The sequence below is a fragment of the Rousettus aegyptiacus genome, unplaced genomic scaffold, assembly GCF_014176215.1.
Source record: "Rousettus aegyptiacus isolate mRouAeg1 unplaced genomic scaffold, mRouAeg1.p scaffold_m13_p_5, whole genome shotgun sequence".
Lineage (NCBI taxonomy): Eukaryota > Metazoa > Chordata > Mammalia > Chiroptera > Pteropodidae > Rousettus > Rousettus aegyptiacus.
In genome coordinates, this window is record NW_023416308.1 from 107,276,769 (window position 1) to 107,289,367 (window position 12,599).

General features: G+C 51.0%; 1 protein-coding gene and 1 long non-coding RNA gene across 2 annotated transcripts in view; one reads left to right on the plus strand and one right to left on the minus strand.

The window, feature by feature from the left end:
- Window positions 1-207: 207 nt before the first annotated feature.
- Window positions 208-2,253, minus strand: LOC118602821. Its single transcript, XR_004950839.1, has 3 exons — window positions 2,207-2,253; window positions 1,884-2,108; window positions 208-448 (listed from the first exon to the last, which is right to left on the minus strand). It is a non-coding gene; the product is annotated as an uncharacterized LOC118602821 (long non-coding RNA).
- Window positions 2,254-6,441: 4,188 nt separating this feature from the next.
- Window positions 6,442-12,599, plus strand: part of PRDM11 (PR/SET domain 11) — an 82,217-nt gene continuing 76,059 nt past the window's right edge. The window contains exon 1 of the mRNA XM_016146811.2: window positions 6,442-6,745. The gene's annotated coding sequence lies outside the window, so the exon portion shown is untranslated. The remainder of the gene's footprint in view (window positions 6,746-12,599) is intronic.

Consider the following 12,599-nt stretch of genomic DNA (forward strand, 5'->3'; position numbering starts at 1 on the left):
CAGAACCCACATTGCTTGACTCCAGGCCAGAGCTCTGTCTTCACAACAGTGCCCACAACTTAGCATTATTCCTAGGATGAAGAATATTCACCAATGAAGGGGACTCTGGACCTCATCGAACTTAACATCTAGTCTGGGCATGAATTACCTCTAGAAGAGCCCTACCCCCGGCTTGCATACCCCCAGTAACAGGAAGCTCACCTTTTGCTGGGGACAGGAGGAGAGGGCTCAGTTTCTTAGGCAGTCCTTTTTTCTTTCCTGGAGCTGAAATCTGTCTCTATGCGGTTCCACACAGGAGTCCTGAATCTTGCCCCTCCCCCCACTCCCCAACTGCATGGGGTCCTGCAGGTTTCAGAATGCGTGGTGTTTGGGAGTCTTATTTTAGAGTTTCCTGGGATTGAAAAGCAGTCTCTCTCTTGCTTCAATCTCCATCCACCCCTCCTTTTCTCTAATGGACAAGAAGAAAAGGACAAAACCAGGAACACACTTTATCTTCTGAATGATGATTGGATCCAACATTCCCAACCCAATTTCCAGATGAGGAGACTGAGACTTAGAGAGTGATGTAGAAGCCATCATCAGTTCCAACACCCTACATAACCAAAGTACCCCGAAATGGAAGGCATCGCTCAGACTCTCAGGTTTGGAAGCTGTGCTCCACAACTAGCACTCAGATCAATATATCCGCATTCTCTGACTTCACCGGCCTGCCAAGGCCCTGTCTGTGACCGAGGGCGGTTTGCAAGGCCTGCTCTACAGCCAACACTCACCTGAGAGCTGAGGGTTTCTTTTGCCTGCTCCCCTGGCTATTTCTATTATTAAAAATTCTGGAGAATAGCTGTGCAATCCTCTATAGGTTATGTAATTTCTTAGGTCTTAATGCTACAAGCAACAGAAATTGCTCTGGCTGATTTGGGTCCCCAGCCCCCAAGATGACCCCCAGTGATCCCTTCGAGGGTCCACTCCTTCATGTAGTCCCCCCGCACTGTACCAGGGTTGGGCTGTGTGGCCAGTAGAAATGACAGAAGGGATGGTACATCACTCTGAGATTAGGTTATAAAAGATTGCAGCTTGCCTGCCTCCCTGGCCCATTCACTCTGGAAGAGACCAGCTGTCATGTCACGAGCAGCCCTATTGAGATGCCCACAGCGAGGATCCAAGGCCTCCTGCCAACATGAACAGGGCAACCAACTGCCCCAGAGTTGCCTGGGACCGGCCTAGTTTTACAACTGAAAGTCCCATGTCCTGGGAACCCTCCTCACACCGGGGCAAACCTGGATGGTTGGTTACCCTACATGTGAGGAAGTCTGGGAGTAGATTCTCCAGCCCCAGGCAAACCTTCAGATAACTGCAGCCCCGGCTGACAGCTTGACTAATCTCATGAGAGATTCTGAGCCAGAAACATCCAGCTAAGCTGCCCCCTGAATTCCTGGCTCTCAGAAACTGTGAGATAATAGATGTTTGTTGTCTTCAGCTGCTAAGTTTGGGGGTCATATGTTATGCAGCAATAGATAACTAGTACATTGATTTAAGCAAATGAGAAACATATTGAAAGGGTATCACGTAGCTCATGACCCTCTGAAAGGCTGTAGAACCAGATGAGGTGTGCACAGAGCCAATATCACAGCCAAGGTCATGCCAGAGAGTAAGTGCAGTGAGGACGCTGCCCAACACTGACCAGCAGGTACTATAATTGGCACTAGCAGTCTGCTGGATTCAGCCACTGGCACCCCTGCCCCTGAAAACTGACTATATTGCCTCCCCACTCTCACCAGAAAGGACTGTTTATAGTCCATGCCTCTACTTGTCACTAGCTTCCAATTCAAGGTCATGATGATGCATCTGATTGGCTGATTCTTGATCACATACTGTGCCTTACTTACCTTTGGGGAGGCTAGGTGTCTTAGTCCTTCGGGCTGCTTATAAACGACAGAAAATTATTTCTCCCAGTTCTGGAGGCTGGACATCCAAGATCAAAGCAGATTCAGTGTCTGGTGAGAACTTTCTAGTTCATAAAGAGCCGGCTTCTGTGTCCTCATATGGTGGAAGGCGCTTGAGTGCCCTCTGGAGTTACTTTTGTAAGGGCACCGATCCCATTCATGCAGTTGCTGGACAGCCAGAAAAAAATAAACATGTCCACATCAACCTCATCTCTAATGTGGGGATAATTAAATAAGATGGTTTGTGAACATGCCTACTTACTCACCTGCCACTCGGCACATGTTAGAAAGTACATGGTAGCCGAGGTGATTGGGGTCCTGCGTCTCCCCAGCTGTAAAGTTGCCAGTGGCTTCCATTGCACTTCAGGTAAATCTAAATGGTAGAAAAGCCAGACCCAGATCCTACCCACGTGTCCCCCTCGTCTCTGTCCCTGTCTCCCCTTCCACATTGCACTCCAGGTGCACTGGTCTCTGCCGCCTCACACAACAAGCCCAGCTAGGTCCTGTTTGCATGGGCTGTGTGCCCTGCGAGGGAGTCTTCACTCAGCTCTTGTGGGGATGGCTCCTTCGCATCTGTCCAGACACCCACTGAAATGCCACCTCCTCAGAGAAGCCTTCCTTATCCTCCTGGTCTAAAGTGGCTCCTTCACCCCCATCTTATATCCCCTAGCTCCACTCCAATCATGTGCTGGGCACATGTTAAGTTACAACAGCTTATGCAGAAAAAAGGAATCTGTTCCCTGCCATGTGTCAACAGGAGGGTCTAATGGGGGATCCCCTCGGGGGCATAGGCAGGGAATAGTGTTTTGTGCTTCCTGAGGAGCTGGCAGGAGAGAGGCAAGCAGCTCGTCATAAGAGCAGAAAATAGCAATGATGATCTGCCCAGGGCATTTGATCTTAGCTGTCATCGGCAGCTGGGTGAGGAATCCCTTGGTCTTAAGCCAGACCCTCCTTCCTTCCAAGAGAGGGATCCCTCAGCTGCTGGATCAGACCAGACCAGACCAAAACAGAACTGTGCCTGGCTTAACACAAGGCCCATGGAATCCACTTCCTTTCAACAACTCTTCCAAATGTGAATTTATTATAAATATTTATTTTTTTGCAATTAAAAAGGGGGACATCTTTAATAAAAGGCAGAGAAAACAAGGCTAAGTGAGTAGGATTAGAAGCGGGAAGGGAGGAATGAGGAGGAAGCAACTGCCAAAGTTATTGGGAATGGAAGTGGAATTTGGCTCTGAGCTTCCTGGCAGCCTGTGCAAAAAGGAAAAACTGATCAGTTACAGAGCTCTTCTTATTAGCAAGGGAGATGTTTGCCAGTTCCTCGAGGGAAATGCAGCTCGTTGTCAGTGTTAGTTTTTTCCAGGCACTAAATCCTGAATAAAATTTTTCCAGTGAGGCTTTATGAATGTCATTAATTAATGCAATAAACATCATCCTTGTTTTACATCAAATGGGGAAGTGAATCTCCAGTGATAGAGGCATTTAACTTGAAACTCATTGGACGTATATTCTGCTTGAGCATCATTATTAGTAGGTTAAAAAAAGTCCACATATTAGCTTTTCCTTCCCAAGAGCTGAGTTTCATTCCTTTAGAGCATCTCAATGTCCTCACAGGGACCTGGAGGTGACTGAGCTGTTAGCACCGTTTTTGTAGGAGGAGGTCATGAAGTATCTGACCTCACGTTACAATGTTTGGTCAGCTCCTTTTGCATGATATGCCCAAAGGAGAAATTAGGAAAGTATTTTACCAACCATTAGGTTGAAAGGCTGCATACGGAAAAGGACAATGAACCAGAAATGTTCAAGAGTAGAAGACCATGAGCAATAGAGTCAGGCAGACCTGGGTTTGAGTCTTATCCTACCTCTAGCTGTGTAGCCTCGGGCAAGTTTCTTAACTTCTCTGAGCATGGTTTCCCTGTCTGTAAAAATAGTTATAATATCTGCTTTGAATTATTGAGTCAAAAAGTAGTGTCCCTAAAAGTGTATATCACTTGCTCTATTCACCCAGTCTCTCCCTTTCCCCTGCTAGTTCTCAGGGAATTTGAGTGGAGCTCCCACCCTCACCCCTACTTTTATATTTCAGTTAAAACTCACTCACAGAGGGAAGCCCATAGAGGGAAGCACAGCCTCACAAGACCTACCAGGTCCAGACCACTTGTCTGGTGACTACATTCAGGCCCCAGAGCCACTTTCTGCCCACCCTGACCCGGAGCACCTGTGTCGACCTTGAGCCGCCTTGAGCTTCCCTTCTGAGACGGTTCCAGCAACCCTCCCAGCCTTGTACAGGATTCCTCCTTGCGCCTTGGTCTTGATCATATGCCTATGGGGAAGGAAGCTGCTTAAGGGCAGAATGTAGGACCCTTGGGACAAACTCCTTATGCCATGCAGAAGGAAAGTGAAGCCCAGACAGGAAAAGTCATGTGCCATAGTTTACAGTGTGGAGTGGCAGGTCCTCAGACTTGGGTCCCTGAACCACAAAGGGTCTCTGTGCTCCCTAAATGCGATGCCTAAAGAGCTGACTCTCCAACCTGCAATGCGCAAGGACCCAGCCTCACTCTTCAGATGTAGCCGGCAATACAACAGCTTATAGAAGAAATCACCTCCTGGCCTCACTTACCAGCTCATTCTCTTAGGGACCTTTTTGCTTTTTGGAGGCTGTGACCACACTCTCTCTTTATGCATTTGGCTTTCTGGCTTCATTTCCTGTTCCTCTGCCCCACCCACTCTCTACTCCAGTCACAGCTGACCACCTGTCAAACACCTGGGCACTTGGACTCCTCTGGGCTTTTGCTCATGCTGTTCACTGTTCTGGAATGCCATCTACCACTGGTGGAAATTCTAGAGCTCCTCTTGAGGCCAACCTCTGATATCATTTCCTTGGCGAATCCTACTTTTCAAAAGAAACATATAGCTCCATCCTCAGTGCCCTTCCTCCTGCCCAAGCACTTGCATCTCTGTAATGTTTAGCGAAGGTGAGTGTGCATTAATTACTGAATTAATTTGACTTAGCTGTGAGTGCCTCCATCTCCTGGCCAGACCAAGGCTTCCTTGAAGGACATTGTCTAACTAATCCTGGTACTCCAATACTCTGCCTGGAAAGAGTAGATATACATTCAGGAAACTTTTATAGTTGTATCAAATGTCATACAATTATGGTGTTAATTACTGTTTCTTGAGCATCTACTGTGAGTAGCCAGGTGCTAGGCCCTTTAAATATGCTCTCATGGTTCCTCACACAGAGCCGGCAATGTGGGTTATTTGCGTACCCCACTTTATGGATAAGGAAACTGTGGCTCAGAGAGGGTAAGTCACTTACTCAAGATTGCACAGCAAGTAACAGATGTGGAATTCCAAGAAGCTATGTCCTGGTGCCAGGCATCCAGCCTGTAGTGAGGTTTATAGGGTGTGCCATCCTCTCGGGAGGAGTCCTTCCCAGGGTGGTACCTGAGGCCACCTGTGCTAGCTTTTGCAGGGCTTGGATGGACGTTTTGGTGAGGCCTGCCAGCTTCTCTCCGTGCAGTTCCAGGCACCTTCCTGGGATGGAATCCCTCCCAGCAACCTCCCCCTGGGAGGTATGGGCCCCTGTCTATGAGCCAGCCCAGCACAGCCTTCCTTGGCAGAGGACAGTTCTGCCACTAGTATCTTGCAGACAACACCAAGGAGAAGTTATTTCGGGAATGGTTGCCCTGGTTACATCATCCCGCGGTGTCCTCTACCCCATCATGGCCCGTCGATTTTCCAGGCGCCAAAGGAACACTTTCAGACTTTCAAGCACTTTGTCTTTATGAAAATTCCCCGTCTTTTCCTTGCTTTCACTCTGTGATGTTGAATCCCATTTCACAGATGGAGAAACTGAGGAACCGAGCAAGATGGAACAGCTTAAATATGTGTTCCAAGCCAGCCAGACACCAGCCGGTCCGGTTCTCTGAATCTCAACACCTGTAACAAATTTCGAGTTGAAGCGCTCCGGCCGTTCGCCGGACTTAAAAACCGCGGCCCCACGGAAATAGTTAACATTTTAAACGCACTCCCAAGCCCCTTACCCTCAGCTTTCAGCGGGACGCCAATGTTTTACAACTTTAGTTTGTATCTCCAAACAGATGGGCATTCAAAGGGTTAAACGGGACCAGAAGGGGCCTGCTGCAGAGCCTCGAAAGGGTTAAAAATAAAAACGTATTTACCCCTGACCATTTGGTTCAAATTGGGCAGCGACGGGACCCAGAGATCCAGGGAGCCTCCCCACTCCTCACGGAATGACTTTTAAATTCCAGAACTTTTAATTCCGATCAAAAAAAGTGTCCCAGTTCGAAAGTTCTTTTAACCTTTTCTTTTTTCATTTATTTTTTTCTCGATTTCTCCGCGGGCTGGATTATAAAACTCGCCCTCTCCTTTTGGGTTCGAGGAGCTAGGTTACCCCCGGGGGCCGCGTGCGGGGCGGGGGCGGAGGGGGCCCGGGGAGTTTTCTCCGGGGCCGGGTTGGGACGCGGCTGGTGAGTCCCAGCTCCGGCCCCTGAATTGGGGGGTCCGCGTCTGCCCCAAACGCCGCTTTCTTCCGTTTTCCATGTCATTTCCTGTACTAATAAGATGGTGGTCAAAGCAGGGGAGGAGAGCAGCAGCGAGTCGCCGCCGCCGCCGCCGCGCCGAGGCTGGCGCTGAAACTTTGCCTCGCCGGGGACCAGCGCGTCCGCAGCGCGGCCGCTCCCGCAGCGGGGGCCGCCAGCCGGGGCCGCGCCGCCTCCGCCGAGCCGCCCGCCGGGCCGCCCGCGCCGCCCGGGCCCCGCGGCTGCCGCAGCATTCCCGGGAAGGTGAGTCAGCCCCGGTAGCCAATGTGGCCATTGAAAATGGCTTCGGAAAGCGCTCGGCAGTTTGCCAGCGAGCGCGGGGGCCTCCGGTGCAGGGGATGCGAGCGGCTGCGGGCGCCGCGGGCTGCCGGGGGCCGACGCGAACGGACCGGGGGGCCCCGGGCGGCGCGCGCCAGGGAGGGGTGGCTCGCCCCGGCCCCGCGGTGGGTTAACCCTCGGCAGGTAGCTGCTGCTGCTGCCGCCGCCGCCGCCGCCGCCGCTGCTGCGGGATTCGGGGACCGCCCCTCCGCCTCCTTCCTCCCCGCTAGCTCTTCGCTCGCTCGCCTTGTTACAATGTAGCCTTTTCTCTGCGCCGCCGTTCTGCCCGCTGACGGACGTGGCCGCCGACCAATGGGAACGGCGGCACGGGCAGAGCGTTCGGAATGAGTCCGCGGTGACACGCGCGGGGCGGGGCGCCGAAGGCTGGAGGTTGCACCGCGGCCGCTGGCCTAGTTCTCCCGAGCACTTTCGCTGGTCGTCTGGGGCTGATGCGGAGGGCTCTGGTCTTCTGGGGATGCGGGGGGGCCTCTGCCATCGCGGTCCACGATTTCCCACTAAACGCGATCGACCCGGAGGGCGTTTCTTTAATATATTTTAAATCTTAGTTGTGCTGTAGACTCTTTGGGAAATCTCCGGAGTGCAGCCTCCATCCCTCCCACTTGCACTCCCCAAGGTTCTCTTGTATGCAGAAACTGCGGAAACTTCGCGGCCAATGACCTTTCTCCGGTCAAGGCCAGCATGCCCCTAGGCAAGTTGCTTCAAGGAGAATACTAATGCCTTGGGTGCTGGGCGATGCTGGTTGAAAAGTTGCCTGTACCTTGAACCAGGTTGGGCTCGAGAGACTTAGACTCCCCCAGGATGGGCCGAGACTTGGGGAAGAAAAATGTTAAACCTCTTTTCCTTCTTAGGAAGTTTGCTTTATGTGGAGAAAGGCCATGGTATATAATTTAGAGTGGCTGAAAGGAAACACACCCAGTTCTTTGTGCGCGGGGACAGGAGACAATAATGAGAGATTGCTCTTGATCCTTGGAAACGCTATAAACTTTAAGGGTTTTGTCTGCTCTGGGGCAAAAGAATGTTCCATGGAGCATCCTGCTTGCGGCACCCAAGCTTCTCTTTGCCCACATTCCCCTTGAGAGGAAGGAAGGTATTGGGGGTGAGGATGGGGTCGGCGGGCCAGAAATAACAGGCTGTGTGTGGTCTTCTCTGGGGAGTGGAGCATGGTCTTTGCCCACCAACTCTGAGAGGTGGGCTAGCAGAGTATTCTGTGAGTATGCGTCTGAAAACTTCCCTTCTGGGAATACAGCCCTGGCCCTTCGAGTGGATTTAACGGAAGGGGGCTTCTCCATCGGAATCCTTTCTCTGCCTAATAACTGTGTGACTATGGACTTGCCACTATTACCTTGACCTCTCTGAACTTTGCTTCTCTATTCCTAAAATGAAGGCAACAAAGCCTGTTTGGCAAGGCAGTTTTGAGATCAAATGAAATGGCAGAGATAAAATGCCTCACCCATGGCTGATGTATGATTTATGAAGGATTAGTACACATACTATACTGGGAATATCAGAAATGCCTGACAGGCCCCACTCACATCCATCCTGTCCCAAACTGACAGAACCGCCAAGGAGCAGCTGAGACAGGGTCTAGTTCCCTTCCCTAGTGACATTCTTAAAGATGTGGGGCTCCCCTTCCTTGTCCCAGAAGCCTTGATCAGCCGTCGCGACCGTCACTTATATACTGTTTTGACCTGAGTTACAGTTCTGTCCTCTAGACCCCTTAGATTAATGTATTTCAGAAATTTGTTCTCCATAGTGTCAAGTTAAGACTTTGTCATCTGAATCTTTCTTCACCTGGACTTACAGCTGTGTGGGGTGGGGTGGGGGGGAAGGTTTCCCTGGTTCTAGGTTATTGGCGAGTATGAAGGAAGTAAAGACCACTGGACTAGGAGTCAGGAGTCGTCGCTGTTGATTCAGTTGCCTCCTTCACCTGCCCTCTTGGCTATCTCATAGTCATAAGAAACATACAGAGTCCAAGGCTGTCCCATAATCTTCCTTCCTACACCTCCTCCAAGGCTCTGATCTTGGCCGAGGCTACCACTAACCTGCTAGTCCTTAAGGCAGAAAGCTTGGTGCCTCTGTGCCCTCACCCCAATCTATTCTAGCTTCAGATCTAGGGAACTGCAACCTATACATTGAATCCGTCCACTTCTCTCCCTCTCGTCCTCTCCAGCATTTTAGTCAAGCCACTGCTGTCTCTCCCCAGGACAAGAGCAAGAGCCTCCTAACTGTCCACCTGCAACCCCCCTTCCATGCCTCAGCATTCCAGTCAGAGCGATGTATTCCAAAGATCACATCAGGCCTTCCATTTCCTGCCTGAGGTCTTCCCGGTGCTTTTGGGATAAAGAACCAAATTGTTACCATGACCTAAAAGCCTCTGAGTGATCTTACCCTTGTCCTTTCCTTGGCCTCATCTCTCACCCTCCCCTGAATCTCTCTGCACTCCATGTCTTGTTCATGCTGGTCCCTCCTTCTGGAATACTGAAACAGTTGCTGTCTAATGAATGAGTTAAGGTTGTCAAAGGGCAAAATGGCCTGGGAAAGTGTCTGATGATCCTTAATGCTCTCCCTTAAATACTTCCAGTTCATCCAGGCACATGGTAGGACTGAATATAGATCCCTGTGTGCTAGGGTAGAGCAGTGTGACTGGCCAGTGAGTTGTGCACTACGGTGAGACATGTGACTCCTGGACCAAAGTATTTAGTTGCTGATATGGACCCTACACAGTGCTCTTTTCCTGTGTCGTGGCAGTTGGCTTTAGGTGGGATGGTGGTGGCTCCTGCTAACCTGGGTCCCTGCATCACATGAGTAGAGCCCCTTGACATCCCATGATAGACATGCAGCATGAGTGATAACCAAACCTTTGTTGTTTTAAACCACTGGGATTCTAGGATTAGTTGTTACTGCAGCATAACCTAGTTTGTCCTGACTGGGACTAGAGGAATGTTCCAGGCAGAGACAAGTATAGTTGACCCTTGAACAGTGTGAGGGTTAGGGGTGCTGACCCTTCTGCCCGTTGTGCAGTCTGAAATCTTACAACTTTTGACTCTGCAAAAACACAATTAGAGTCAGCCGTCCACATCCATGAATTCCCAACCGTGGGTTGAAAAAGTTGGTCTTTGAACAACACGGGTTTGACTCGCATGGGTCTACTTACATGTAGATTTTTAAACCTATGTTGTTCAAGGGTCAACTGTACGCACACACAGACTTGGGAAGGTTCAACCCCAGCAGCCAGAGTGACCTTTTGGATACACAGATCTGAGTCTATTAAGCCCTTCCTGAAAAACCTTCAGGGATTCCCTCTGCTGCTTGGAGAAAGGCAAATCCTGAAGTGGCCCTCCGGACCCTATGGGGACACAATCGTGCATCCCTCTGCTTGCTACGTTATGCCTAACGTGGTGCTCTCCTCGCGTTATCCCTTCCACTCTGACCATGCATCCCACTTCTCCTCCTCAGACCTTCTCATCCTTTGCCTTTCAGCTTCAACATCACCTCTTCGGGAAAGTCCTCCCTGATGACAGCCTCTCATGGCCCCATGCACTTCTCCTTTGTAACCCTCATCTTAGTAGCAATTTTACACTTATTGGTGGGATTATTGATTACAGTCTTACTCTTTTTTTTTTCCACCAGACCATAAGCTCTGAGAGGGTAGGACCTGAGTCGGCTTGTGCATGCCCCGGTATGTCCAGAGTCTGCACCCAAGAACTGCTAGAGAAACACCTTTCGATGAGTCCCTGAGCATTGACTTAGGCTTCCTGTGTGCTGGGGGCTAAGGACAGGATTACTGGGTGTTGCTTCTCTGGGATGTGGGCAGGTGAATCCAACTGGAAGGAGGTGTCAAGCATGGCAGGCAAAGTAATTGGCCTTATAGAGTACAAATACCACACTCCCCGAATTCATAGATGTCCCTGCCCCAGGAGGACCATGTTTCTGGGATGTATGGGAGGAAATTCCAGGAGGGCAAGTGTGAGATTTAACAGACCCTCGAAGTCTCTGCTGATCTGGAGAGTATGTGATTCAGCGACAAGCCACATATAGGAGACCCGGGGATGATGAAGACCAAGGTAACGACAATGAAGGCAGCTAATGTTTATGAAGAAGTCATTGTATGCTGGATATGGTACTAACCATGTCACATCCCTATGCAGAAAACAGCTCCACAGGGTGGGGATTGTTATTTCCATTGCACAGATATGGAAACTGAGGCCCCACGAGGTAAAGTAAGGAATCCAGGGCTACGTAATGCTACGGCCAGGATTAGAACTCTGGCAATCTGATGCCACCTCCTTAGGGATGCCCTAAGAGTGAGGGCAGAGGGCAGGACCCACTAAGTAGGAGCCCCTTTGGAAATGTCAAGTGGGGTTAGAAAGCCCTCATTGGAGAACAAGTTTCTAGGCAGTAGGGGTTTGAGCAAGGGGGCTTCTGGCCCAGAGGTGTCTGGTGGCATTGGTGCTAGGGCTGGTCTAGGACCGTCTGGTGCATTTCTACTCCTGCCGAGGACCAGGAGTTCTTGGGGGTCCCAGAGCCCTTGTTCTTAGAGTAGGGCCTGGGAGGGGCTTCCCTGCAGCTGGCCCGGGGGCTGCACTGGAAAAATTAGCCATGCAGAGAGAAGGAAAACAATGAAGAAAAAAGAAAAATGTGCTGTTATTTTTAAAAAGCCTGTTTCCTATTGCAGATTTATATCTGTGTTGAAAAGGCCGGTGTTCCCCAGGGCAGCCACACTCGTGCTGGTGTCTCGGGGCTAATGGTCTGTAAGAGGGACTCGAGTCTGGGGCGTCCTTCAGTCCTTCATTCATTTAGCAGGTGGTCAGTGTCCACGGGCTTAACCTGTGCCAGGCACTGTGCTGAGCTTGGGGATGTGTGTGGAACTTAGTCCTCACCCCCACAGAACTCACAGACCGGCACGGGAGGAGGGCAGTGAGCCACGCAGTTACAGGTTATAGCAGAAGGGTGCAAGGGAGAGATGGCTGTCAACACTAAGTCAAGGAGAACTTCTCTGAGGAGGAGGATTTGCAGCTGGGTTCTGAAGGATGAGTAGGATCTGGAGAGCAAATAAGGGACAGGCATCCCAGCACAGGATATGGCTGCCACAAAGGCATGGCACATAGGAGGGTTTGGAGAGGCTCATGTAGTTCATTTGGCTGGATAGTGTGTGTAAAGGGGGAGGTGGAGGGAAATGAGGCTGGAAAAAGGGAATAATCGTGATATGACTAACACCCCAGTCCTGGTTGTATAAGGAGAAAGTCCATATGGCGATCAGACCCAAGTCCCAGAGATTAGCAGCAGCAGCAGCAGCTTGGGTGTGAGGCTGGAGGCAGGGAAGCCAGTTAGGAGGCTGTTGCAGTAATCAAGGTAAGAGAGGGCGAGGAGGACGTGGGCTTGGTGGTGGCCACTGCGAAAGGGAAAGTAGGGGCGCTGGGACTTGCCCCTCCACACTGGGGCTCAGAGTGGGTGGGTTAGGGTGCAGTTCCAGGGGCCACAGTTTCCCTAGTGTGCCTGGCTTCTGTTTCTGAGTAGCCAAGGTGCCCCCAGATAAGACATGGCAAAGTGCCTTGGGCTGGCCTCTTGGCAGGGAGAGGGGAGTTGAGAGGGAGCGGGGGCGAGCGGGGCTGTGGGGAGGGGGCAGTGCTGTGGCCTGGAGAGAGGTGTGAGCCTCCAGGTCACTTCTGTCCTGCCACTTTGGCAGCCGGGAGACTGGGCAAGAGGCTGCCCTTCTTGGGGTTGCCTGTTTCTTCATCTGCAAAGCAGGAGTGATGGT